Source organism: Choristoneura fumiferana, chromosome 18 (genome assembly GCF_025370935.1).
Source record: "Choristoneura fumiferana chromosome 18, NRCan_CFum_1, whole genome shotgun sequence".
In the NCBI taxonomy this organism is placed as follows: domain Eukaryota; kingdom Metazoa; phylum Arthropoda; class Insecta; order Lepidoptera; family Tortricidae; genus Choristoneura; species Choristoneura fumiferana.
The window spans coordinates 7,932,377-7,958,069 of record NC_133489.1 but is presented as its reverse complement, the minus strand read 5'-3'; the positions used below and the strand labels follow the sequence as shown (position 1 = coordinate 7,958,069).

At 37.4% G+C, this 25,693-nt stretch overlaps 1 long non-coding RNA gene across 1 annotated transcript; it reads left to right on the top strand.

The window, feature by feature from the left end:
• Positions 1-1,684: 1,684 nt before the first annotated feature.
• Positions 1,685-23,725, top strand: LOC141437979 (uncharacterized). The gene is made up of 2 exons (XR_012452440.1): positions 1,685-1,868; positions 21,832-23,725. It is a non-coding gene; the product is annotated as an uncharacterized lncRNA (long non-coding RNA).
• Positions 23,726-25,693: the final 1,968 nt, after the last annotated feature.

The following is a 25,693-nucleotide window of genomic DNA, read 5'->3' as shown; positions in this document are numbered from 1 at the left end:
AGATTATCATAGAATTTCTCATCTCCGGCCCCAAATATATCCCATGGATTGGAGACTTCATACATGGTATTCGAATCACATGGTTAATTTACAAATGAAATTCACACATAAATTTCGAAAAATTCAAAGATGCAACTCGGGCTCGAACCACGACGCTCTGTTTAAGAGGCCATTGTGGCATACTACAAGGCTCTCACGGTTCCTTAGCAAGAGTGATAGACTAATCTTATTGCATCAAGAGACTTGTATATGTAGTTTCTCACTTATTGAACTGGATAGCTTTATAATATTTTCACTACAGTAAATTCCAAGCCATCAGTAGGTACGCCAGCATAGTATGCATCAGTAATCGTATTGTGCAGGCGTATGTACATTGTAGATGAATGCTGAATGTCTTTGTTACTATAAACGGAAAACTGAATATGTATGAGGTCCGTTGAGGGCAGGGGAGAGCAGGGGAGCAGGATTCCGCGGACAAGGCGAACGAAATGCATGATACAATGGGTATAAAATGGAATCTAAGGATCACTTAGTTTGTGATCAGTTTGACGTTACTGGTTGGACACATCTCAGTTTAGTAATCTGACAAACAAGAGTCATAGATGCAAAATTTGAATAGAATACAATCTTCATACAATCTTCAAAGCAATTTACATACATACCTACGACTACAAGGATTGGGTAAGTTCGATTAAAGAAAGAAAATAAACAAAGAAAACATTTATTCGTGAAAACATGGTAAGAGTGGATAAGAAAAAAAAAATATGCATGTCACGAAATTCAATAAAAATATTTAAAATTCATATTTAGATCGATAATTGTTTCCTCTTCTGATAACTGCTGATAAGTGATCTGATCTAGGTGTTACTAAGATAGGTCTCTATCGGTTCGCATAATGTTGAAAGTCATAACTCTTTTTCTTCGGAATCCATTTATTTTTCTGAATTGTTATAAATACTTATAAAACAAACCTAACCTAACCTATTCCGGGTGTCGCCTGTAACACTAGCAAATAATTAGAACATACCTAGATCGTAGGTACTCGTCAAACTGAATAACATTAGCACACATTAGTTCAGAGACTTAAAAAATAATTCGTTTATTTTTATTACACTTTAAATTTATTCGACAGCAGCAATATAAAGCAAAATGTTTCATATTTGTAGCGTGACAGGCGACGTCAGTTGGTTTCTACAATAGCGTAACATACTACTTACAATAACTTGGTTTCTACAATAACAGTATTTAATTTGTATGAAAATGGGAAAATCTAAAGACTCCATTATTTTTAAAAATCGCTGACCTGATGTTGCTCAGTTTGACGAGTACGATCTATGTTTTAATTATATGCTCGTATTACAGGCCACATCCGTTAGTGATCTACTACAGGAGTACCATTTAAAAAATATGAAAAATGTACGATTCCAGCGGGATAAAATTGTGACTAACAAAATTACGACTTTTAAAATTATGGGAGTCGAAAGGATTCCTAGATTAAAATGTTTTATAATCTAAAATCATCTATTCTTGTAGTCTATATAGTGTTTAGTGTGTATTATATCTGTATATAGCGGTCCGAGTATCACCGACCGCGCTGGCTTAATCACCGCTGCTGGGGTGTTCAGTTCAGTACGCTTCAGAATAATGTTTTGTATTATAGTTATCTATCCTTTGTGTTGTCTATTTCTAGTAATATTGATGTGTCTTGTGTTGTTAAATAAATGTATTTTTTTAAACACGTGACGTAATTTCAAATGGATATTTCTGGTGAAAAATCTTTTCAAGCATTTTCCGGAGCCATTTAAAATTCTTTGTATTGTAAATAAAGTAGTTTTTGTAGGGCTTTGTTACTTATAACAGCTATTATGGTAAGTACCTACATCATTAGCGCACAACATGAAAACGTACCTAAAGAAATTTACCACTAAAAAGTAAAAGAGAATCGTAAAATTACGATAATTCATGCAGTTACACACTAGCTGAGGTAAAACGTCTAGTAGGTACTCGTATATTTTTTATGAAGTTTGCGGTAACCAATAAAATGTTTATACCTTTATTTATTGCCCTTCCTCTTGCAATCACCGATTTCCAAACATTTTATTCGTACGTACTATCACGAACAGTTACCGAGTACCTAGTTAAATTTACTTTGTAGAGCTGTTCAAAGCGAATTTTAGTAATCAATCGCCACATTCCAGGATCATCGTTTTCGGATTTAAAAAGCTTTTAAGAATGTTATAATGAATTATGATTATGACTATACCTACATATATGTTCACTTTTTGCTACTTAAGGAACGAGTAAAGGGAGAGTTGCTAAAACACTGAATAAAAGTAGGAGAGCTAGCACCAATTTTTGGGTAGGTAGGTATTTGGAGCAAGCTGAAAACTTGTCCCATACCTCTCCTATTATACTCTTATTATAGATATCCTAGGTATTATTTATAACTAAAAAATAAGATAGAAAAAGACAGACAATTTTGGGGGGACTTTCTACCTGCCAGGTGATCTAACAAATGAACAAATTTTCCAATAATATGTTAGAGGCAATATGCAATTTTTATGTTGTAGTTGAATGTTTAGAGAATTAAAAAAAAATAAGCCAGATGATTTAGTCGGGATTTCAACATTGCCAGGCGCGTGCAAAAATATATTGCAAAAAAAATTTTTAAAATGTTTTTGAGGCAACTTGAAATTTTAATAGAGTATTATATCGAACTAAAAAATAAGATTAAAACAAAAAAGTTCATTTTGGACTTTCTACCTGCCAGGTGGCTCTCGTGAGACCCTTAGGGAGGTTATGTTATCCTAATAACAATTAATTAATTGAAGTAACGAAAATTAAAGATATTTAACAGATAAGGTTCCATGTGGCGATTCAAATAATTATGACGTTTATGACAAAGGGAAGAAAGAGACTTATAAATCGCTAAATATCTAAAAAAAAAACAATTTATTTTAACAAACGTATTATTAAAAAAAACACCTGCCTTCAGGAGAAGCGATACTGGGTCACTTTTCAGACTGAAGATTTAATAGGAGTTATTGAAATAGTCGGATATTTACGACCATATCGAGAAAAGGAAACAAGAGCCGAACGATTCCCTACGTACGAGTAGGTATCTCAAGATTCCAACTGACACCTCAGAGGTCGTGGGGTGACACCACAAATAAGTAAATGTGACACTACAATATCCGCCCGGGTGCACACAATACTGTTTAATTTTTGCAAGCACGCAGATAATAAATGCTGCTCAGTGTCATGTGACAAGCGCGTAATGGTAATACCTACTAATCACTATTATTTTATTAATGTATGGCGATCTTTAATGGACCAACTTGATTCGTAACGTCATACTACGAGTTAGTTGATGTTAGGATACAATAATGTTGCCATATTTGCATTTTGCGTGCACCGCAAAATATGCTAAACAGAAGTTCATGGTTACACGTGTCATATTGTTGATACTACTTCGTTTTGCGGACAATTATTTTCTTGCATGGTTCTTTAATAACAAAAAAATGCTTACTGATATCCAATCTCGCACATGTAAGATGTTACTGGGGTTAGCTAAGTGACTACCACAGACTGCTAAGACTGCGTCTCTAGTTACTACAATAAGTAACAGAAAACCAAACAATACTTGAAATTTATAAGAATTATATCCTTGTTTGTGAAGCCGTGGTGGCCTAGTGGTTTGACCTATCGCCTCTCAAGCAGAGGGTCGTGGGTTCAAACCCCAGCTCGCACCTATGAGTTTTGCGAAATTCATGTGCAAAATTACATTTGAAATTTACCATGAGCTTTACCGTGAAGGAAAACATCTTGAGGAAACATAGTGCACACACCTGTAAAGTAATTCAATGGTGTGTGTGAAGTTCTCAATCTGCACTGGGCCTGCGTGGGAACTACGGCCCAAGTGGCCATCAGTGGGACGTAAATAAGCTGAGATGATGATTGTTACCTATATTATTAAAGTATTAATTTGTACATGACTAAACATGTGAACCACAAATTATGTTAAAATCTGTTCACACTGTTTTACGCAAACAGATATTAACTTTACTTTATTTTTTAATTTGCTCTATCATCAGACCCTGGATACCATTCTTGGTCAAAATACACCTGAATACTAACAAGCCTAAACACGCCTAGGTCACGTTGTTTCGATTCGGATTCAGTCCCTGCAGGGCTATTACGAAACTCGAAGTTCATGTCGTGCGGTCCCTCTCGCTCTCGTATTAAATAGTATAAGTAAGTGTCAGAGGGACCGCACGACACGAACTTCGAATTCTGGTTTCGTAGTAGCCCTGCTGACTTTCGGCTCCATCATCAGATTAGCTCGATGGTACCTTATTGTATTGTCATCAAAACTATGCATAATTGCCAAGTATTTGTATGAAAATATAAAATGAACATGTTTTGTTGTCATGTATTTAAAAAGTTTTAGAACAAAAGTAGCTAAGTAATGCGAGTAGAATCGAATCTTTCATTGAAAACCCCAGTAAGAGAATCTGTATCACAGAATAAAGTTAGCCTGTATTATTATATATAATTGTCGGCGACCGATCGTAAAATCCGCCAGATCACGAAATTCCTAAGCATATGGCGCCATTTCGTGATATACTTAAAAGTTGGCCAGGCATATCACGATGTGTCTGAGAAAAATACGGCAGATCGATTAGAGCAACGCATTCGTCGATATTCCTAGCTCTATACCGGGCACATCGTGATATGCCGAAAAAAAACCATTTAGGTATGACGAGCGAAGCGAGGAGTGGTTAGTATGAATTGTGACCACAACGAACGAGCCGAGCGTGCGAAGCGAGCGTGCCGCGGCAGCGGCCGGCGAAGTGCCAGAACCGATATGGCGATGTTTAATAATATGCCTAGGAATTTCATGATCTGCCTGAACTGGCCAAATCATGAAATGTCAGCGTTTCACGATATGCCTAGGAATTTCGTGATTTGGCGGATTTTTTGATCGGCCGCCGTCATTTACAAGTGAACGTAATAAATAGTACTTAAGAAAGTGATAAAAATAGGGCGTTGCTGGAAGGTACTGCTTTATGTGAATTATGAAAGGTGAGGGGTTGTCCACGGCAATCGTGTTTATCGTATCTATTCCTAAAACCACTACAGCTGAGGTAGAGTTATTTAGCATTAGCACGGCGCCGGCCTAAAAATGAGTAGGTACTGGCTGACTTATCCCCAAAAATTCGTTCATCATCATCATCATGTCAGCCGAAAGACGTCCACTGCTGGACATAGGCCTCCCCCAAGGCTCTCCACTCAGACCGGTCTTGTGCTTTCCGCATCCACCGCGATCCCGCGATCTTAACCAAGTCGTCGCTCCATCTTGTTGGAGGCCTACCGACAGCTCGTCTCCCGGTCCGCGGACGCCATTCGAGAACCTTCTGGCCCCATCGGCCATCCGTCCTGCGAGCAATGTGCCCTGCCCACTGCCACTTTAGTTTCGCAATTCTTCGGGCTATGTCGGTAACCTTAGTTCTACTGCGGATATCATCATTTCTAATTCTATCCCGCAGAGAAACCCCGAGCATAGCCCTCTCCATAGCCCTCTGAGTGACTTTGAGTTTTCTCATGAGGCCCATCGTTAGCGCCCACGTCTCAGATCCGTATGTCATCACTGGCAACACACACTGGTCAAAGACTTTTGACTTCAAACACTGCGGTAATTTGGACGAAAAGACACTGCGAAGCTTCCCGAACGCTGCCCAGCCGAGTCGGATTCGACGAGTGATCACTTTCTCAAAGTTGGACCTACCTAACTGGACCGTTTGTCCCAGGTATACATAGTCGTCAACAACTTCGAGCGCAGAGTCTCCGACTATTACGGGAGTTGGTACAACATGGACATTAGACATGACTTTCGTCTTGTCCAAGTTCATTTTCAGGCCAACTCGGTCTCAGCCATGACTACAATATCGTCGGCGAATCGAAGATGAGTGAAGTACTCGCCAATAATGTTGATGCCTCGTCCTTTCCAGTCCAAAACCTTAAAAGCATCCTCCAATGCAGCGGTGAACAGTTTCGGAGATATCACATCTCCTTGTCTGACTCCCGCTGCAGAGGAATAGGCTTCGTGCTCTGATCCTGTAATCGGACGGACATAGTGGCGTTTTCGTACAGACACTTCAACACTTCGATATACCGATAGTCAACTTGGCACCGCTGGAGAGCCTGCAGCACATCCCAAGTCTCGATCGAATCGAAGGCTTCTCGTAGTCCACAAATGCTAGGCAAAGGGGGAGGTTATACTCTTGTCTTCTGTATAACCTGCCGCAGCGCATGTATGTGGTCTACGGTACTATAGCCTTTTCGGAAGCCGGCTTGTTCGGGAGGCTGGAAGTCGTCAAGCCTGCGTGTGAGACGGTTTGTGATGACCCTGGAAAATAGCTTGTAAACATGGCTCAGAAGTGAGATGGGTCTATAGTTTTTCAGCAAGGTGTTATCACCTTTTTGAAGAAGAGCACCACCACACTTCTGTTCCATGCTTTCGGCGTCCTCCCTTGGTGAAGGACGGAACTAAACAGCGTCTGAAGGCCCTTAAGGACTGGTCTACCACCCGCCTTCAGGAGTTCGGCTGTAATTCCGTCGTCACCCGGGGCTTTGCCATTCTTAAGCTGCTTGAGGGCCATACTAATCTCGTACAGGCTGACGTCCGGGATGTCTTCGGTATAGTGTCGGGTTAATCTAGCCCTCGGGTCTTTAGCTAGATTTTCGACAGGTGTTCGGGTTGTCGTGTATAGCTGTCCATAAAACCTCTCAACTTCCTCCAACAGCTCAGGTTTGGATGAAACGATTCTGCCGTCGTCGGTCTTGAGCTTCATCAACTGGCTTTGACCAACAGACAGATCCCTGGTAAACACCTTAGAGCCCCTGTTACGCTCAATAGCCTCTTCAATACTGGTAGTATTAAATCGGCGTACATCACGCTTCAGAGACTTTGAGATCTGTCTGTTGAGCTGCCGATAGCGACAAGCGTCACCAGAAGACTGCAGAATCATCTCACGCCTCACCTCCATGAGCCTAAGGGTGGAATCCGAAAGCCTTTTGGTTCTAGTACGGCGGGTCTTGAAGAACTTAGACCCGACCATACGGACAGCTTCCACAAACCCGTCGTTGTAATCGTCCACGTCGCTACCTAGGCATTCGAAACGGTTTTGAAGTTCGAGCTGAAAGCTCTCGGGGTTTTGGAGCTGAGCAGGTTCTGGGCGGAGCGTAGATTTCATCAGTCGAGACCTTTCAAGCTTGAACTGGATATTCAATGAGCCTCGTACCATACGGTGATCACTCCCGGTTTTAAACGCACTGATCACGGAGACATCATTGAATATGTGCTTTTTCGTCGACATGATAAAATCTATCTCATTCCTCGTAACACCATCAGGGCTCATCCAGGTCCACTACCTATGCTCACGTTTCCTGAAGAAGGAGTTCATCATATAGAGTCCCTCCTTCTCCATAAAACCGGCCAGTAGGTGGCCCCGGTGATTCCTACGCCCCACTCCAAATTTCCCCACTCTCAGTTCTTCACCGTCTCGTTTGCCCAGCTTTGCGTTAAAGTCCCCCATAACAACCGTGAAGTGAGTTCTGGAGCTATGCATGGCTCTGGCAATATCCTCATACATAGCCTCCACCTCATCGTCGGAGTGCGTCGAGGTTGGAGCGTATACCTGTATGACCTTCAACGAATATCGTTGGGTCATTCTGAGTACAAGGCATGCTACCCGGTTCGACACACTCTCGATCTTCACCACGTTGTTCACGAGGGACCTGTGGACGATAAACCCGATACCTCCCTGGGACTGGTGTTCGCCCTCCCGGAAATAGAGCAAGTTACCGGACTTAAGAGTTATCGTGTCCTCCCCCTCTCTACGGACTTCTGATAACCCTATGATTCCCCATCGTAACCTGCTCAATTCTTCCTCCAGTTCCAGTATCCTTTCCTCGGTCCGCAGTGTTCGGCAGTTATATGTTGCCAGGGCCAAAGGTTGTCGTTTTTTGGTAGCCGGGCCTCTGCCGGTGATTAGCTATAGCACCCCCTGCCCCGCCGTTACCATGGCCGCTACCGGAGCCAGGAATAGCAGGGCCGCCGGGGACTAGGGGTCTGGGCTGATTATGTGGATTCATTAGTTTTACATCTTGTACCTTGGGGGGAAAATGCCTTAGTCGCCACGCTTGGCAGGCGGGTTGGCGACCGCAGTTATATCCGATAGTTCGCGGAGGACGCTGCTGCCCATCCTCCGGTTTATCCCTTAGTCGCCTCCTACGACACCCACGGGAAGAGAGGGGGTGGTGCAATTCTTGACCGACACCGCACGGCAAAAATTCGTTGGAACAGTACAAAATTCATAATTTGGTGAAGTTGAAAAGGTTAATGTGTTAGTTATAATGTAATTAAACTTATCATAAAACGTAATATAACCCGAGATTACTAACTTAGATCCAAACAAAGCAAAAGTCATTAGTTCAGCATGAGTAGCTCAGTAGTAAATATTTCATAATATTCCGTATCACCTAATAGATAAGTCCTAATCAACTACACTAACGAGCAACATAAAGGGTCCATTTGTACAAAACTGTTCATACAAAGTAACTCTTTATAATTGCTCGTTAGTATACTGTAGAGCACGAAGCAGTCGCATGTGCAGACGATAGCGTGATGATCTACGCACATTTACGACTTCTAACCGGTTATAATTTAGATGTTTGATATTTGTAGGTCTGTTTTCCGTCTGCGAAGAATCCGTTTATCGCTATCCCGCGGGATATTGTAAAATAAAAAAACCTTCTCAGGTTCTTAACACTGTGACTCAACGGGGTCCCGCCGTTTCTACACATTTTGCTTAAATAATTTGTTTTTTATTTATTAAACTTAGTCTGTCAGGTATTTATTGTATAAAAAGCATAAATGACATCTAACTCTGTCTTCAGAAGTGTTAGTTCACTTCTTCCTTTAAAACTTGTATTCTATAAATACTAGATACTAATATTATAGAGGAAAGATTGGGATTTTAGTATTTTTGGGTGTTTGTTACGAATTAACTCAAAAGCTACTAGACCAATTTAAATAATACTTTCACTATTAGAATTCTAAATTATTCCAAAGTGCTATAGGCTATATTTATTACCAGAAAAAATTAGGATTCCATCCTAAAACTTCAATAATGTAACTCAAAGTGAAAAAAAAAGTTGCCATGAAACATTTTTCACCGCATGAGCTGTGGAAACTATTGATGCTAGAACAAATAAGAAAATATATATAAATGTCAATTAAGTACAAAAATCTTCGCAATACCATATGTCTAACTACTGTAGATTATGTCTCTATAACTACTTATTTACATTTTAAAAGTTGACAGAAATGCCGACTAAAATCAGGCCCTGTTATTCATACCTATAATTTTATATTCTGGACGGTTTCAATACCTGTAAATACATCATTATCTTTTCCTACCAATATTGAATTATTTAAAACAAGCGCGAGATCTACACCCTGGCCTGCCAAGAGTATGGACTACTAAGTTCTAGTCCTTCCTTCTTTGTGTAAAAAAGGTTGACTGGAAGAGATTGTAATTTTCTCTCTGTGTACCTGTTTTCTGTATCGCTTACTATTTCTGGTTGACAATAAAGAGTCATTATTGTATTGTATTGTATCCCAAACTATTTTAGCCAAATTTTCATTTGCCAAAAACACATATCTCAGAATAACTTATTGTAGTTTTGTAGTTAGCAAAAGCCTTTTTTGGCAAGTCATTGTTTAACACAAAATTACTTGGTCATGTTTCATTTTACTAGTCAAATGTGTCGTTTGGCATAGCATACTCTTTCCAAAATATTGCAAAGCATTCGATTTACATTCCAGTTTGAGTACCTACCGTCAGGTTCGCAGTTCTAACCTAACCGAAACTACTTTTCTGGTAGCAATTCGTTTCTGCGGGGTCACAGTTTACACTTAATCTAACCTACAGTAAATACTGTAAAAAAAAATCTACAATTAAATGTAGTAGGTACCCGGGCTCGGACTAAAACTCGTTAAGAAGCGTTTTTCCAGAGATAAGACCAAGCTAGATCGATTTGTCTTCCCGAAAATCCCCACATACCAAATCTCATCGAAATCGTTGGAGCCGTTTCCGAGATCCCGGAAATATACCTATAATATTATTATGTCGGCGGCCGATCGTAAAATCCGCCAGACCACGAAATTCCTATATAGGCATAATCACAAAATGGCGCATCACGAATATAATAGTAATGGAAACATTAAATATTAAGAAAAACAACTTCGTTTCCATACTTTTGGTCTGGGGTGTATGAAGGTACCTTTAAATTATTAATCTTAAATGAGACTAAGATTAGACAATAAGTTTGTAGGTAGTTGTCTTGATCCCATCGACGAGTGACAATAAGTTTGTAGGTAGTTGTCTTGAACCCATCGACGAGTGACAGCGGGTTGATAGTGTGACATAATTCTGCAGCTGGCAGTTCATATCACAGAGGACATATTAGCAACCAGAACAATGAATGGAATATTTTATTAATTTATTTATACACCTACCTACTTAATAACGTAAAGCTCAAACGTGCCAAAATAAGTTTTTCCCGGTGCTCTTATTCACGATGTATTTTTACATTTCTTAAAATTGAATACATAACAAGCAAAACTCATTTAAATAGTACCGGCTACGGAATCCTATACTGAGCATGGTTTGATACCGATATTACTGGTGCTATTACTTATTCTGTGCCGATATGCTCAGGCCGAAAATTTTTAAGATCGTATTTGGCTGAATATTATCTACAGAAAATAAACTAAAATAATATCTTACATTAATTCGTCATTATGGAGATTACTTTAATTAAGTAATGGACCTCGTAGTTGTCCGAATAAAAATCTTTATTATTACTCGTATTATTAGATATTTTGTTGATCCTGAAAGAAAGGATTTTTTTTTTAAATCTTATTTCGACACTTTAATAATTCAGGTTCATACCCTTACATTGGCGAATGTAAACTAAAATATATGTCTAATTTTAGTCCTAAATGGGTTTGTTGGCCCTGGCAAGGGCAAACCTAATGTACCTATCTAATGAGAATGGTGTTAGTTAAGAAACTTTTGAAATAGTATACGCAGTATTGCATTAGGTTTAGATTTATATCTGTAACTTGCTGGTGCTTTACTGGAATGAAAATAAATAAATAAGAAAAATCAGGGACATGGAAAGATACTTTCATGACCTGTATGCGCATTAGGGACATATTACATATAATACTATATGGAGAGTGATAAAAAGAGGTCGAATTCTCCCTTAGAGATTCTCCCTTATTATTATTCGCTGTGCTCGTAATTTCGAAATTAATAGGGGTATACATACAACAACAACATAGGTACCTTAAATCTCACACCTAAATTTGCGTTATAAATGAATTAATGATGATTCACATCACGTGATAATTATGCCGACCTACATTATAGCGTCCATTTGTCTACGGAATCTTTCTTATAAATTTTCCTTTGACGTAAATATTGATATAAATATGATATAACGTACCTTATTCGTAATCCTTCTGATTAGTTCTACTAATATCAGGGTTCCGTGGTCAACGAGGAACCCCTATAGTTTCGTCATGTCTGTCCGTCTGTCTGTCTGTCTGTCTGTCCGCGGCGAAACTCAGAGACCGTTAGTACTAGAAAACTGTAATTTGGCATGAACATACATATCAGTCACGCTGACCAAGTGGTAAAACAAAAGTAAGTAAAAAATAAAATGTTTTAGGGTACCTCCCAGTAGACGTAAAGTGGGGATAATTTTTTTTTCTCGACTAACCCTATATATGGGGTATCGTTAGATAGGTCTTTTAAAAACCATATAGGGGTTGTCCACACGAGTTTTTGATTTAAAGATCTGTTTGCGAAATATTCAACTTTAAAGTGCAAATTAAAAAAAAATTAAGGCCTCCTCCCCTCTAAAATCTAAACTGTTGGGTGGAAAAATTTCAAAATAAATAAATAGCAGCCTAACATATAAAATATACTCGTACCTAAACTTGGAAGATTCCCTACACAATACGAAATCCTTAGAAAAATATTAGGTACTTGATTTTTTCGTAATGGCTACCGAATCCTATCTTGGGCGTGTCCGACACGCTCTTGACCGGTTTTTTTATATGCTAAAGTTTGAGAGTGTGCGCGTATGTGTTTGTTACTCTTTCACACAAAAACTCGCACTAAAATAAAGATTTAAACAAGATTAGATACCTACGTAGATCTTTAAAATAACATATACCTAGATCACTTTTTATTTCGATATTTCAACGGAATCGTCAAATAAACGGTCTTGTCTGGAGACATGTTTTGTTTTTGGGTAACCTTCAATTTCCCTGTCAAAAACGAAATTGAAGACTACAATTTAGTTTTTAAGGTTGCCAGGAATGCCAGGTTTACATGAGCGATTGATTTAAACGCGCGAAACCACTGGTAAAAGTTAGTATTACATACTAATAAACACTGATAATTATTTTTCATCTGTTTCAATAATTAATTGTGATTCCTAGTTAATATAATTAAATTCCTATAATTATTTATGCCTTTGTTTAAGTTATTTATAATTTGTTAACAAACATGCTTTATGGTTCCTATTATTAAAGAAAACAATGAGCCCGTCGCTTAGTCATGAGTAGAGGTGTAGAATAAAGGGCAATCTCGTCGGCATAATAACATTTCCAAGATAATTTAATTTTATCACGAACAAAGCTGTATGTAGAGATTCCTTTTGTTGTTAATGTGGACTGATATAAATACACTGCTTAAAAGAGTAATGTATTGGAATGGCACAGAAGTAATATAGCAGGTATCTACTACCGTAATGTCGTATACATACCTTGCGAGGTTTCTTAGGTTAGTATACTGACCATGATAATCAGGGACAGAGTACCTTTCTATTAGCGAAGTAAAATTTTAACATAATGTTAGATAATATGGTTTAATTTGTTTTGAAACTACGCGATATAGTATTTTCAAATTCTTCGCAGGCGAAATCGCGAGCAGCTGCTAATCCTACTTATATTATAATTGAGAGAGTTCGTGATGATTTTTGGATGTTTTTTATAATGACACGGCGGATTGAAATGACAAACACACAGATATTTTAAAACTTGATACTTTTTATCCCAGAAAATTGCGATAATGATAAACGAATTGTTCGCTGACGAAGTTAAGGTTAGACAAAATTTATGTTAGACTTTTTTAGTGTAACATAAATTTGTTTTTTCCCTTCATTTAACATGCAGACGTAACCGATATTTCAACTGCATACTTAATCACCTCGTAGTACTTGCCTTGATTAAGTAACAAGGATTACGCGTCGCCAAAATACTAAACAGGTTCACCGTGACGTTACCTCGGACAATCTGCGTACCTACAAAATATGGCCGTGAATTCTTTAGCGTTGCGTAATGTGCTTTACATATAAAAGCACTTAAAACATACTGATTAAGAATAAAACTTGATTATGACTTTCTATATTTCTGTTTACAATATTTAACGTCCACATCCTAGTAACCAATCGAAGAGAATCACCGGATTCAATTTAATACCATCTTATAATACAAATGTCTACAGTTTTATTTGATATCTCGACAAAAGTCAAGGACAAAGTTGTTTTGAGGAATACAAATCGAATCAATATCATGGTATTGGTAAAATTTCCTTGATCCTACTAAGCTTTATCATCACGAATCCATTTTTTTTCACTTATCTTTTATTGATTAGATGCCTGCTTATAAAGTGAAAAGCTTGATATTGGTACTAAGAATTCTCGAGAACAGTGGATAATACGTATTTGCTAGTTGTTACTTGCGGCTTCGTTCGTGTGAACCATTAATTATATTCATGATAAATTATGGGAAAATATCGTGGTACTCTATATTGTAAGAAGAACCGTACCGTAGAACCGTAGTGCATCATACTGTTTCTCATAGTGGAAGAGATTTCGGGAACTTGCATGCATACCGGATCCCGTGGGAATATCAAAATAAAAAGTAGCCTGTGTTTTATTCGTAAAATTCAGCTATCTACATACATAGTTTTCATCCCAATACGTTCAAACATTTTAGCATAAAAGAGTAACATACAAACACTGATAAACCAAACAGGTACTAAGTTGTTTAAACTTAAAGAACTGCAAAATTTAAAACTCGAATAAATCGTCTCAACTCCCGTTATCTTTGAGACCGCTAATTACAATATGGCCAATACTGCAGACTTACCTTCCGGCTGTCAAGTCTGGTTACACGGCACATAATCAGCTCTGAAGCTCTAGCACACTAGTAGCTATCGCGAATATAAAGCATCCGTCCCATTCGCACTAAGTTACTGGTTAGAAAGGGATATGCTCCACTTATTTTACCTTGTGGTTTCGGTCTCTTTGCACTTTGAAAAATCTCTTCTTAATTTTCATCATCAGTCTCAAAAAATTGTGCCTGCCGAATTTAAAGTATCTCCAGTGGTTCAGTCAGTCGATTGGACGAAGTTTGGTTTTGGAGCCAGTTTTGGGTTCGTCAAGGAGAACATCAATATCAATCTCTCCTGTCAGTCAATCACGTTAGTCTTTTATGGCTATAATGGATGCCCTTAAGACCGAAGCTCTCGCAAAATATCTCGCGAAGCAATTTGCAACTTTGTGCTGAGCCAGCTTCCATTTTTGTATACATTTTGCTCGTAAATATACTTCGTGTCAAAATATTAGTTTTGTAAAATGTGTCCAAATAAATTTATTTTCTTTCCTTCTTTCTTACATAAATATCCGCGTCAAAACCTACCGTGCTAGGCCTCCCGACCTCGATACAGTTACCGAGCTACGAACAGCGCTAAAATTAACGGACTTTTTGCGACCATCATCTGACGCTCTGCTGACACAATGCGGTCATTTTTTTTATTTGGCACAAATGCCATTGTGATAGCCTATTTTGCGTATTGTTCAGGCACTTTGGCTTGGACTTCCGGATTGCATTAATAGCATCTGGCTTTGTTGTTATTATTTGATGATAATAATACTTTGACTATATTGACTACAGTATCACTGCAATCAAATTTAAAACTGCACTTTTGTCGGCAAATAAAGCGCTTTTCAAGATGCTTGTTGTAACAGTTATTTTATTGTCACTAATCGAGGAGGAAATTAAATTATATGGAATTATAGGTAGGTGACGTTTTCCATTTGCTGAATAATAAACAGTTGTTTTCTTCAGTCGTGTAGTGCCCCGTGAGGGGTTAAGTACCCGACGTAACCTATTGTTACTTGCGTCCGCTCTGCAAGAATATAATGAATACTCATTAAATTACGAATTAGTCTTTTGTTTATGAATATTAATTGTAATTATTAAGTGGTTTTATTTATTTTATCATCATTAACTCCGGAAAAGTAGTTACTTCAGTATCTCTGTGTATCTCTATCGCAACTCCGAAACATGTGGATTATTCGGAAGTTGGTTTCTTAAATATTATTTTTGATAAATACAAACAAAACAAGTAAGTACAAGTAGAAACTAAATACAATTGACAAACTTTGAGATACTTGTTTGGTAATTGTTTGTTGTGAAACATCACGATGGTTCATTAGGTAACTTTTATCTGAATCGGTTAAAATGTTTTCAAGATATTGGACTTAATGGTCAAACTTTTCCAGTTCATTGTAGTTACAACTATTTTGTTCACAATTCATAACTCGTGTAAAACATTAGGTCATGGCCGGCTTCAAATCATCCCGTTTCGAACAATTCGAACATCAAATTAACGGTTACCAAATAAGTAGTGTTAATTGCTTGCAAGGAGAAACCAAACTGTTTCAGTTCCGGTCTGCGACAACGGACTTGAAATCTTGACCGATAAAAACATACAAACAATAATATATGATAGCCATGACAAAATTGCATACGTGGTGTTCGCCACGAAGCTATATAAAGTAAATATGATTGGTGATCTTGACTGGTTTGCTTAACCTTAGCTACACTACTCGTATCATAATAATATGACTTAGCAATATGACACGAAAAAATATTTTGTGCTATCCCATGTGGAATACCGTTGTTTAAGAGAACATTAAGTAAATAAAAACAGTATTTCGGTCTAAAAAATATAAGGAAACAAAAAATGAGAAGAATGGCCGATTTATTATTTTATGAAACAGATCACTCTGTAAAGATCGTAAATAGCGACAGCAGTTTGCGTAGGTACACGTAGAGTCAGCATCAACTAAAACGGAGGTGGGGCCAAAGTCCCCAAATATAAAAAAATAAACGGAAGTGTGAAGTTATGTTTAAAGCACAAGGCACATTTTAGTATCATCTTTATTAACATCAAACCAACAATGAACGTTATGCAATAAGTATGAGAATTCTGAATTTGCAAGTGGTGAAAGTTTGCAAGCATCGGCTATCTGCAGTGCACTGTCAATGATCTGAGATACATTACAACAAGTATTGTAACGAAACATGGACAAAAAGTAATTATCAATCACGCTGTGTTCCTGGCAGTTGCCTTTTACTTATGAAAGTAAATTCTACTGCAGCTGCTCTCCTTTGAATTAAGATCACGTTGAGCCAGATTCTCATTTGTTTACAATCGCACGAGTATCAAGAACTCGTATAACTATCGGTCGTTACTGAAAAACAGCGAAAAACATTTAAAAAAATACAAACAATTTAAATCGGTCGGTCAAGTATTTGATAAAGCTTTTGTTTACAAACATGTGGAAGAAGCATGGATAGAAATAAATTTTATCCTGGCAATGTCACTATGAATAGATTGCCAACGCTGAAAGTTAATGAATGAATGTATTCTTCACAAAGACGATTTAAAGACAACACGGTATTCAGTATCTCAAAAAATACATGGGCGTATAAACGGATAAGGTAATTGTTTTTTTAACCGACGAAAAAATGGAGGAGGTTCTGAAGTTGACGCGTATATTTTTTTTATGTATGACCACGCATAACTTTTTACAAAGTAGTCCGATTTTGATGATTCTTTTTCTATTGGAAAGCGTCTACCTCGAGAGAGGTCCCATTTAAATTTGGAAAAAATATTCTTACCCTAAGGGTAGGAAAACAGGGGATGGTTGATTGTTCAGTCGCTGATTGTACTGTATGACCAGGCATAACTTTTAACAGAGTAGGCTGATTTTCATAATTCATTTTTTATTAGATAGGGTATACCTTGAAGTTGGTATTATATATATTTGGGAAAAAAACACCCCAAGGGTGGGAAAAAAGTATAAAATAAAAACTTAAAAAAAAAATTAACCGCCGAAAAAACTGAAAAGCAAAAAATAATACCTGTTTGACCTTAATCTAGGTACCAGTTTTAAGTCGGTGCCTCAGCACGAGCCAGGAGGAGTGATAGAAGTCCATCAGGTAGACGACTATAGGTCCACTCCTCCTGGCTCGCGCTGAGGCACCGACTTCAAACTGGTACCTAGATTAAGGTCAAACAAAAAGGTATATTTTTGCTTTTCAGTTTTTTCGGCGGTTCAATTTTTTTGTTAATTTTTGCTGCAGTAACATCTAAGTAGTTTGTGCCAAGATGAAATTTGTTTTCAACAGAACCATAATGTCCGAAACGAAAAGAAGCGTGCCTCTAGAAACAGAAGTAGACGTCTCTTCATTGAGAGTGCGCTCTGGAGCTGGGTTAATTTATGAACGAACGGAACTGTTACATAATTAATACTGACCACGGCATGCAGTTACAGTTGGGCAATAGAAAATGTTAGCCAACCGGCCTCGAGAACTCGAACTCGCTCCAATCCGACTTAGTCAAATAACCCGGTTTCTTAAGTGCAGAAGAGTTGTAGGGCACCAACACAATTCGGCCGGCTGCCCGATGTTTAGAGTATTTTTAGTGTTTACTTTACATTGATGAGTGATCTAAAATTAATCTGAAAAGGTCATTGTATCTATAAAATTTTTCAGTAGTAACATTGTGTTGTATGATGTTATTTTTTTGTTGAAATCAAATGTTAAGCTTCGTTTAGTTTTGATCATGTAGACTATACCTAAAGGCTATTCGATTACCTACTGGTCTTAGCTAGAAGCAAAGTGACACTACCGCCGCGTCGGTGACGCTGTGTCAAATATCATCGAAATATACTCGTACTATGCGTTTCAAACAATATTGTGATTGAATTTGAAAAGTTTCTTTGATAGTGAGAGCTGTCGCCGCAAATAGTCATCCTTCGACACCCTTTTACTCAATTTAGTCCTTGCCTTCCTATCTCGATTGGCCATTGAGTCAGCTTAGTTATGGAACGAAAGACGGGCTCTTGAGTCAAAGCAAAATGGCCCATATTCTGCAGCTAGTAGCGACGACGACAGGTGCCTTACTTTCGCAAGCTAACAATACCAATATCGTTAGCATAGATGCACGTTCTGCTTCGTGCCTATAGGCTTGCAATAGAATAGTGTTGCAGTGCCGTTTACTTTTACCTTCGTTCTAGGCAGCAAGTACGGTGCAAATCGGCTTTCTTTTCTATCGAGTGGTCCTAGTTTAAGTATCGAACGTGTGTGGTCTCTCAGTCGGTCAAATTTGCTGTCAAATAATATCGAGCTTAATATTCTCGAGTGGCAACCATGAACAAGAAATCAAGGCGTTGGCAGGCCTCCTACTAAGTGGACTGAAAAAATAACGAGAGTTACGGACAACCGGTCAATGCAGTTAGCGAGTTGTTGTTCTTTGTGGCATTTTAAGGGGTGGGCTTTTTCAACAGTAGACGTCTTCCGGCTGATGATGATGACCAAAATGTCCGTCGTCCATTTTTGTTTTTGCGCATTATTTGGGTCGTAGTATTTATATAAGAAAATTGTCTGAACAATATGGTAATTATGTGGTTTCACTTTGTAGCTCATACTTAAAGAAACTGCGGAATTTATAAAACGGCAGATTCTAACACTAACTAGGTAGCATACGGTTGCAAAAAATAAGTTCACGACCTTAATCGATCTTTATGGAAAGCGACGAATCTTAAACTGACATTTACCGGAATGATACTGTCGCCATTAATAAATCACGATTTCCCTGCGTAGTTTCAAGTTTTATTTTATCTCTGTTATATTTAAACATTGTTTAAACGCGTAGCTAGAATGGTCTGTTGTTCGACATCGATAAGTGATCCTTTAACGAGAAAAAATTATCGTCACAGGCTCCACCTCATCGTACGACACTCTGCTATCGGATGATATGTGAATTACGTGAATCAGTCTCAATTGAAGAGCGAGGTCACTGTATTTAGTTACATCGAAAAAAATTGGGATAAAGTGTGTATGTCCATATGGTTTTTTGGAAGCTTCTTCAAAAAGTAGCTAGTCGGGTAGACAAAAATACGCATTAATAAAAATGCTTTTGGATACGTGCGTTAGAAGCGCCAGCTCTACTATCACTTATTCTGTGCTCTAACTTAGACTATGAAATACTTACCTACTTAGTTTTTTCTCACAGCGTCAAGCTCATTGCGGAGCTTCATAAGGTAGGTATACCTTCCGCCGCCTAACTTTGCCTAAAAGTTCATTGCTACGACTACCACACAAACTATAAAGGTATAATTCCAATAATTGAATAGGCACTATACCGTTTAGCGATTCGAACACAATCCGGGAGTAACGTAAAGACGTCGCATAAAAAATGTATCTCAAAAATGCGTCAAAACTGAGTATTAAGTAATGAACTTAGGCAGATTTATATGGCGCGTGGTATAGCATGGAAATTTCGCAAAACCTGCACTAACAGCTCTCAAAGCCCCTGCAAATTAGGAAATAAGCAAAATCTAGCTATTTAGTATTTTGCGCTGTGCCTTAATATGTCAGTCAGTCCGACCACTTCTTTTAAAATATTATTTGCGCATTTCTGTTTGGTTCAGTAGGGTAATGGTACCTAATGGTGATTAGTGGTCTAAGTTTATGGAAATTAGCAACACCACGAAGATCATCACCATCGCCACGAGAAGACTTCGAGCACACGTGTAACTTTATTCGAAACCATTTACTGCTTGTTTTGCAGTTAAACATTGAATAATTTAAATAACCTGCCAAGTGCAAGTCGGACTCGCTTAGTGCTGAGGGTTTTTACAAATTTAAAAGCAAATAGGTAACAAATAATATAGTACCCACATCATATAGTATTTCTAAGAAAAACCAAAATCATTTTTGCATATACTCGTAGTACCTAATTATTGATTTTTTCCCGTGCTTGTGCTGTGAGGTTTTATTTTTTGCCAATATAGGTTTATAGGTTTCGATTTCGATGTCATGTCTTTCTATGAACACAGATTTTCAAAAAGCTGTACATATTATTTTGATCGCGTGAACTTAGTTTTTTCCTAAAGCTATAGAAACAATATTTATTTCTATGGTCTGAGGTTTTTTTTTCAACTCCAAGGAATTTAGATACTTGATTAGGTAGTGAGAAATGGGCTTGGCTTGACTGTTAGACCGACGGACGAAGAAGTGAGGATTCTTTTTTCTTTTGATGTAGGTACGTAACCCTAAAACCATTTTTATTACCACTTTACGTAATATTGTTTGGTAAAGAAGTTATTATCAGTAAGAAAATTGAAATAATGAACAAAAAAAATTGATTTTGATACTTACTTGCAAGTTCATTAGCAATTAAAGTAACGTTGCTAAATATTACCGTTTCTGTTTATGCACGAAAAAATGTTAATTACTCTGTAAATGGGAAAATTAATGACGCTAATTAGTTACACGTGCGAGCATCTCATAGTTTGATCCTAGCAAGATTTGATGGTCAGCGAGATAATTGTTTCTCAGACTCATTGCATTGCGTTGAAAAATAATGGTGTTTTGGTAAAGAAACATCGCTATTTAGGGCTTGTAATCTTCTTTTAACTATTCTAATTTTTCACATAAGTACCTAAACATGGCGCTGCCAATCTGTATTAGAATCTAGACACGCGGCAGCCTGTCAAGCCAAGATCAAAAGAATACAACTGGCGACGAAGCGGCCGTGTTGATACAATAATATACATGAACTATTTGGAGCCTGGTTAAAGTCACGGGTACACGGTGGATGGTGGATGCAAGCCACTTTTAACCGAGGCAACTGGAGGTATATGGGGGAGGCCGGGATAAAAAGTAGCCTATTTTACTCTCTGGCCCATAAACTATCTCTATGCCAAAAATAACGTCGATCCGACGCTCCGTTTCGACGTGAAAGACGGACAAACATACAAACACACACACACTTTCGCATTTATAATATTAGTATGGATTTGGTTTGTAGGTAAAGTAACTAGGTATGTATGTTATGTATGTGAACTCCTTATTGTACAAAAAAAGGAAACAAAATACAATTGACAAACTGAGATTCTTGTAGGTACAAAGGTGAACTTATCCCTTTAAGGGATCTCCACCAGTCGACCTTTGAGTGGATGAGAGATAAATTCACAGAATTCACGTTTCTGAATGCCCTTTTTTAACTCATTTCAAAAACAACATATTAGTAAAATAACTCGCTACAACATGAATAAAAAACTGCTGACTCTTTCCTCTCTAGTGGGTAATTATTTAAGCCGGGGATCTCCGTCCTCAACTGCTGGTCCTGCCCGCGAGCTGCTCTAGCGGTACCGGCAATTTTGGTAAAAATAATATTTTGTTATCTTACAAAATAAAAGTACTATTTTACTCACAAATGTGATGAAAAACACTAAAATATGTCGCACGGTCGATTCTAAAAGACTCTCGTTCGTAATTAGTTATTTACTTATTAACTGACACGATGTACTATATTGTTGCAGGGGGGCGGTGGATGCAGGCCGCTTCCAACCCAAGCAACTGGAGGTCTATGGGGGAGGCCTATGTCCAACAGCAGACGCCCTACAGCTGATATGATGATGACGATAGAGGTAAACTGCTTCGTATAAAATATACGAGGAAACAGAGTTTAACATCGCCTGGTCTGAAGAAAGTATGCAAGCAGCCTTCAAGAATATGAAGAAGGGAGAAAAAGGAGTCAACAAAATGGCCAAAACGTGTACAATACCGCCTATGATACTAAGACGACGTTTTGCCAACAACGACAATAACAATTTTTAAATCACGACATCACGCATCCTCAAATTTGAAAGTTTACATCTAAACTTTCTCGGAGCTGAACAAAGCTGTTTTAGCTTTGAAGTGATGACTTATGGCATTGATGGACCTGTGTGAAATCTGTTTATGCATACAAGAAAGTTTAATGCAATGACTAAATTTAATCCTGTATGGTTTTTTTCCAATTCCTATATTTTTCCCCTTGTATCATATTAGTAATCAGTCGCCTCAATGTGGGTGAAAGTACCGTACAGGATTTTTTAACACCATGCATGTGGGACCACTGCTGTGACTACTTACCTATTATTATTTTATTATTTTGACGACCGGATGGCCACGTGGTTAGAGAACCTGACTACGAAGCTTGAGGTTCCGGGTTCGATTCCCGGCCGGGGCAGATATTTGTACGAATAATACGAATATTTGTTTTTGGGTCTTGGATCTTTAACATTTATTTAAGTGTCTATTTATCTATATAAGTATGTTTATCCATAGTACAAGCTTTGATAATATTAGTAGAATTGCACTCTTAGCCGCGGTAACAGGCCAGATCAATACGTATTTTTTTTAACAATTAAAAAACCATCTGTCCCGAAAACAATAATTGCTCGTAATTTGCATATTTTTTGCAACTATAACTAAAGTAGGTATCGTTCTAAAAGCAATGTTTTCTTGAACAACAGCTAGTATAATATCGTGTAATGATTACCATAATTACCTATCTGAAAAAATTACCGTTTCTTTGTTAAAAGTCATAGTCAATCGTTAAATATGTAAGTTTACATTAATCACGTACTCGTAGAATCAAATCTATTCCGACAGACAAGGAAACCACTCAATTGCGCCTTTTTAAACAATATAAACAGAAAAAGGTTCTCAGTTCACAAAAAAAAATTTAGGTTCCGTAATCCTACAAAAAAAAAATTGTTTTGAGATTGTCAGACAAAATAAATAGACACGTGATTGTGACATATGCTGAGGCGGGACCATCTCGGGCACATAAAATAGGTTGACATTATAACTTACCCTTTCCTTTTCTTTAATTTTTATTTTATTTTTGATATTTTTTTACAAAAAATATTAAATTTACATTTGTTTTACAAATTACTATTTGGAAAACTAGTGAATTTAATTATGTAAATAAAACCATTTATACACGCCAATGAACTCAGTATATTAATTATTGAGTAACCACGGCCAATTTCGTTTCGTCTTAAAATTTATGTAGAGAATAGAAACATTCATATCATAAATGATTGATCAAGTCAACGTACCGAAATTCGCTGATCTATATTACTATACAATACAATTACTCTTTATTGTACACCAGAAATAGCATGCGATACAGAAAACAGGTACACAGTGAAAATTACAAGGTAAGCAATAGGCGGCCTTATCGCTTAAGAGCGATCTCTTCCAGGCAACCTTTTTCCAGAAAGATGGAAGGACTAGTTTACAGCAGGTGGTGCATTAACAGTAGATCAGAAAATTAAAATGCAACAAAAACACATCTACACATTACACATTATCGTACATATTATACACGTCTAAAATAAATATAGGCAATGGGATAAACAGCCACATATAAATAAATGAAAAGAATAAAATTTGTCATTAACTAAATTAAATACCTATCAAAAAATCTTCATTTTATTTTCCACTTTTCATGAAAATACAGCGTGAATTTGTATTCGTATACGTATAGGTATAAGTTTATTATCTAGACAAAATGTAACATGTGTGTATCAATTACATAATTCAGAAGTATTATGTACCTAATTAAGTTTTTTTTTATTAGCCTATTTTTGTGTCCCACTGCTGGGCAAAGGCCTCTCCTCTCTTGCTCCACTCCTGCCTATCAAAGGCGAGCTCTTAAGAATAAACAGTAAAAAAATAATGTTAACTAAGTGCATGTTTACCCTTTATGAAATCATCGCATCCAATCCATTTTACGAGTTGACATAAGGTTTTAAATCGTAAGATGAATTGTGTCTAGGTACTAATTTATTTTGAACTTTTTAAATTAACCGAGCGTAGTGTGTCAATAATTTTGGCTCAAATTAAAATTTTGTATAAAAAACAAAGTGCTATATTTTATTTACTTGTTATTGTAACTCCAAATGTGGAAACCAATTTTATATCACCCTAGTAAATTACATTAATAAACATACCTACGAGTACCTATATCGTTGTGTTGCGGTCTTTCAATGCCAATGTATTGAAAGTGTCTTTTTACATAAGTAAACAATAATAAAAAAAGGTTTTGCAGATGTTTATGAGCGGTGATGATCTCTTACCATCAAGGAGACCCATTTGCTCGTTTGCCATCCAGTCGAATAAAAAAAAAACTGTCACCGCTACATTTAATCTTTAGTAAGTAAGTATATAAGGATCAAGTTTAACTAAACCTACCATGTTTCTGTTATCTAAATTCGGCAAATTTCAAGCTTGGCGGTATATCTATACCTAAGCGTGCATTCAAGGTTTTAAAACGTGATTGTTCTCGTTTTATCATCGCAAATTGTTTAAAAATACGGGACTAGAATAAACAAACAGTTCTCTAATAAAATAAATGCATAAAATGACTTTAAAAGACCATTTACATGTCATGCGAAGTACTTGTTATGTTAATATTGTTTATTCACTGCACGCAGGTTAACGTTTTCTGAACAATTTATGTTCGCTTCTTAAATAAACATACCTATAGTCATTGTAATACTTACGGCATTTGTTCTTAAATATTTTTCACCTCAGCACCTCAAACAGGCAGGTTTTGCTAAGTAACTTTTTAATATTTTTTTTAAATGCTGAGGACAGTCATCATCATCCCAGCCTATATACGTCCCACTGCTGGGCACATGCCTCCTCTCAGAACAAGAGGGCTTGGGTCATAGTTCCCACGCGGGCCCAGTGCGGATTGGGAACTTCACACGCACCATTGAATTGCTTCGCAGGTTTGTGCAGGTTTCCTCACGATGTTTTCCTTCACCGTAAAGCTCGTGGTAAATTTCAAATGTAATTCCGCACATGAATTTCGAAAAACTCAGAGGTGCGAGCCGGGGTTTGAACCCACGATCCTCTGCTTGAGAAGCCATAGGTCAAACCACTCGGCCACCACATCTTTTTGAGGACAGTGTTGGGTCTGAATTCCAAATATTTCAACTTCACTGATCTGTCACTTTCACTTCAACACGAAAAAAGCGAGAGATAGGATCAAATGTGTTGATTACAATTTAAATTTAAATTTTTGGTATTAAAAATATATGGATACCTAATAAATTCATGACAACGAAATACGAGTATTTCCAAAATGTAAGTATCCCGCTCTTTTAATAAAGTATGCAACCTAGTTGCACGAAAGCCGCTTCTCTTGTTTTTTTTTTTATAAAAGAATTCCGTATACTGCCTCTACAGTTGGAATAAATATTTGTCCAATTGATTGAATTAGTAGCCCTGCAATAGGGCTACTACGAAGTTCAAAAATCGAAGTTCGTTCGTGTCGTAGCGTACCGCCGACGCTTATCTATTTAAACGAGCAATTCTTTTATATATGTATATATATTTCGG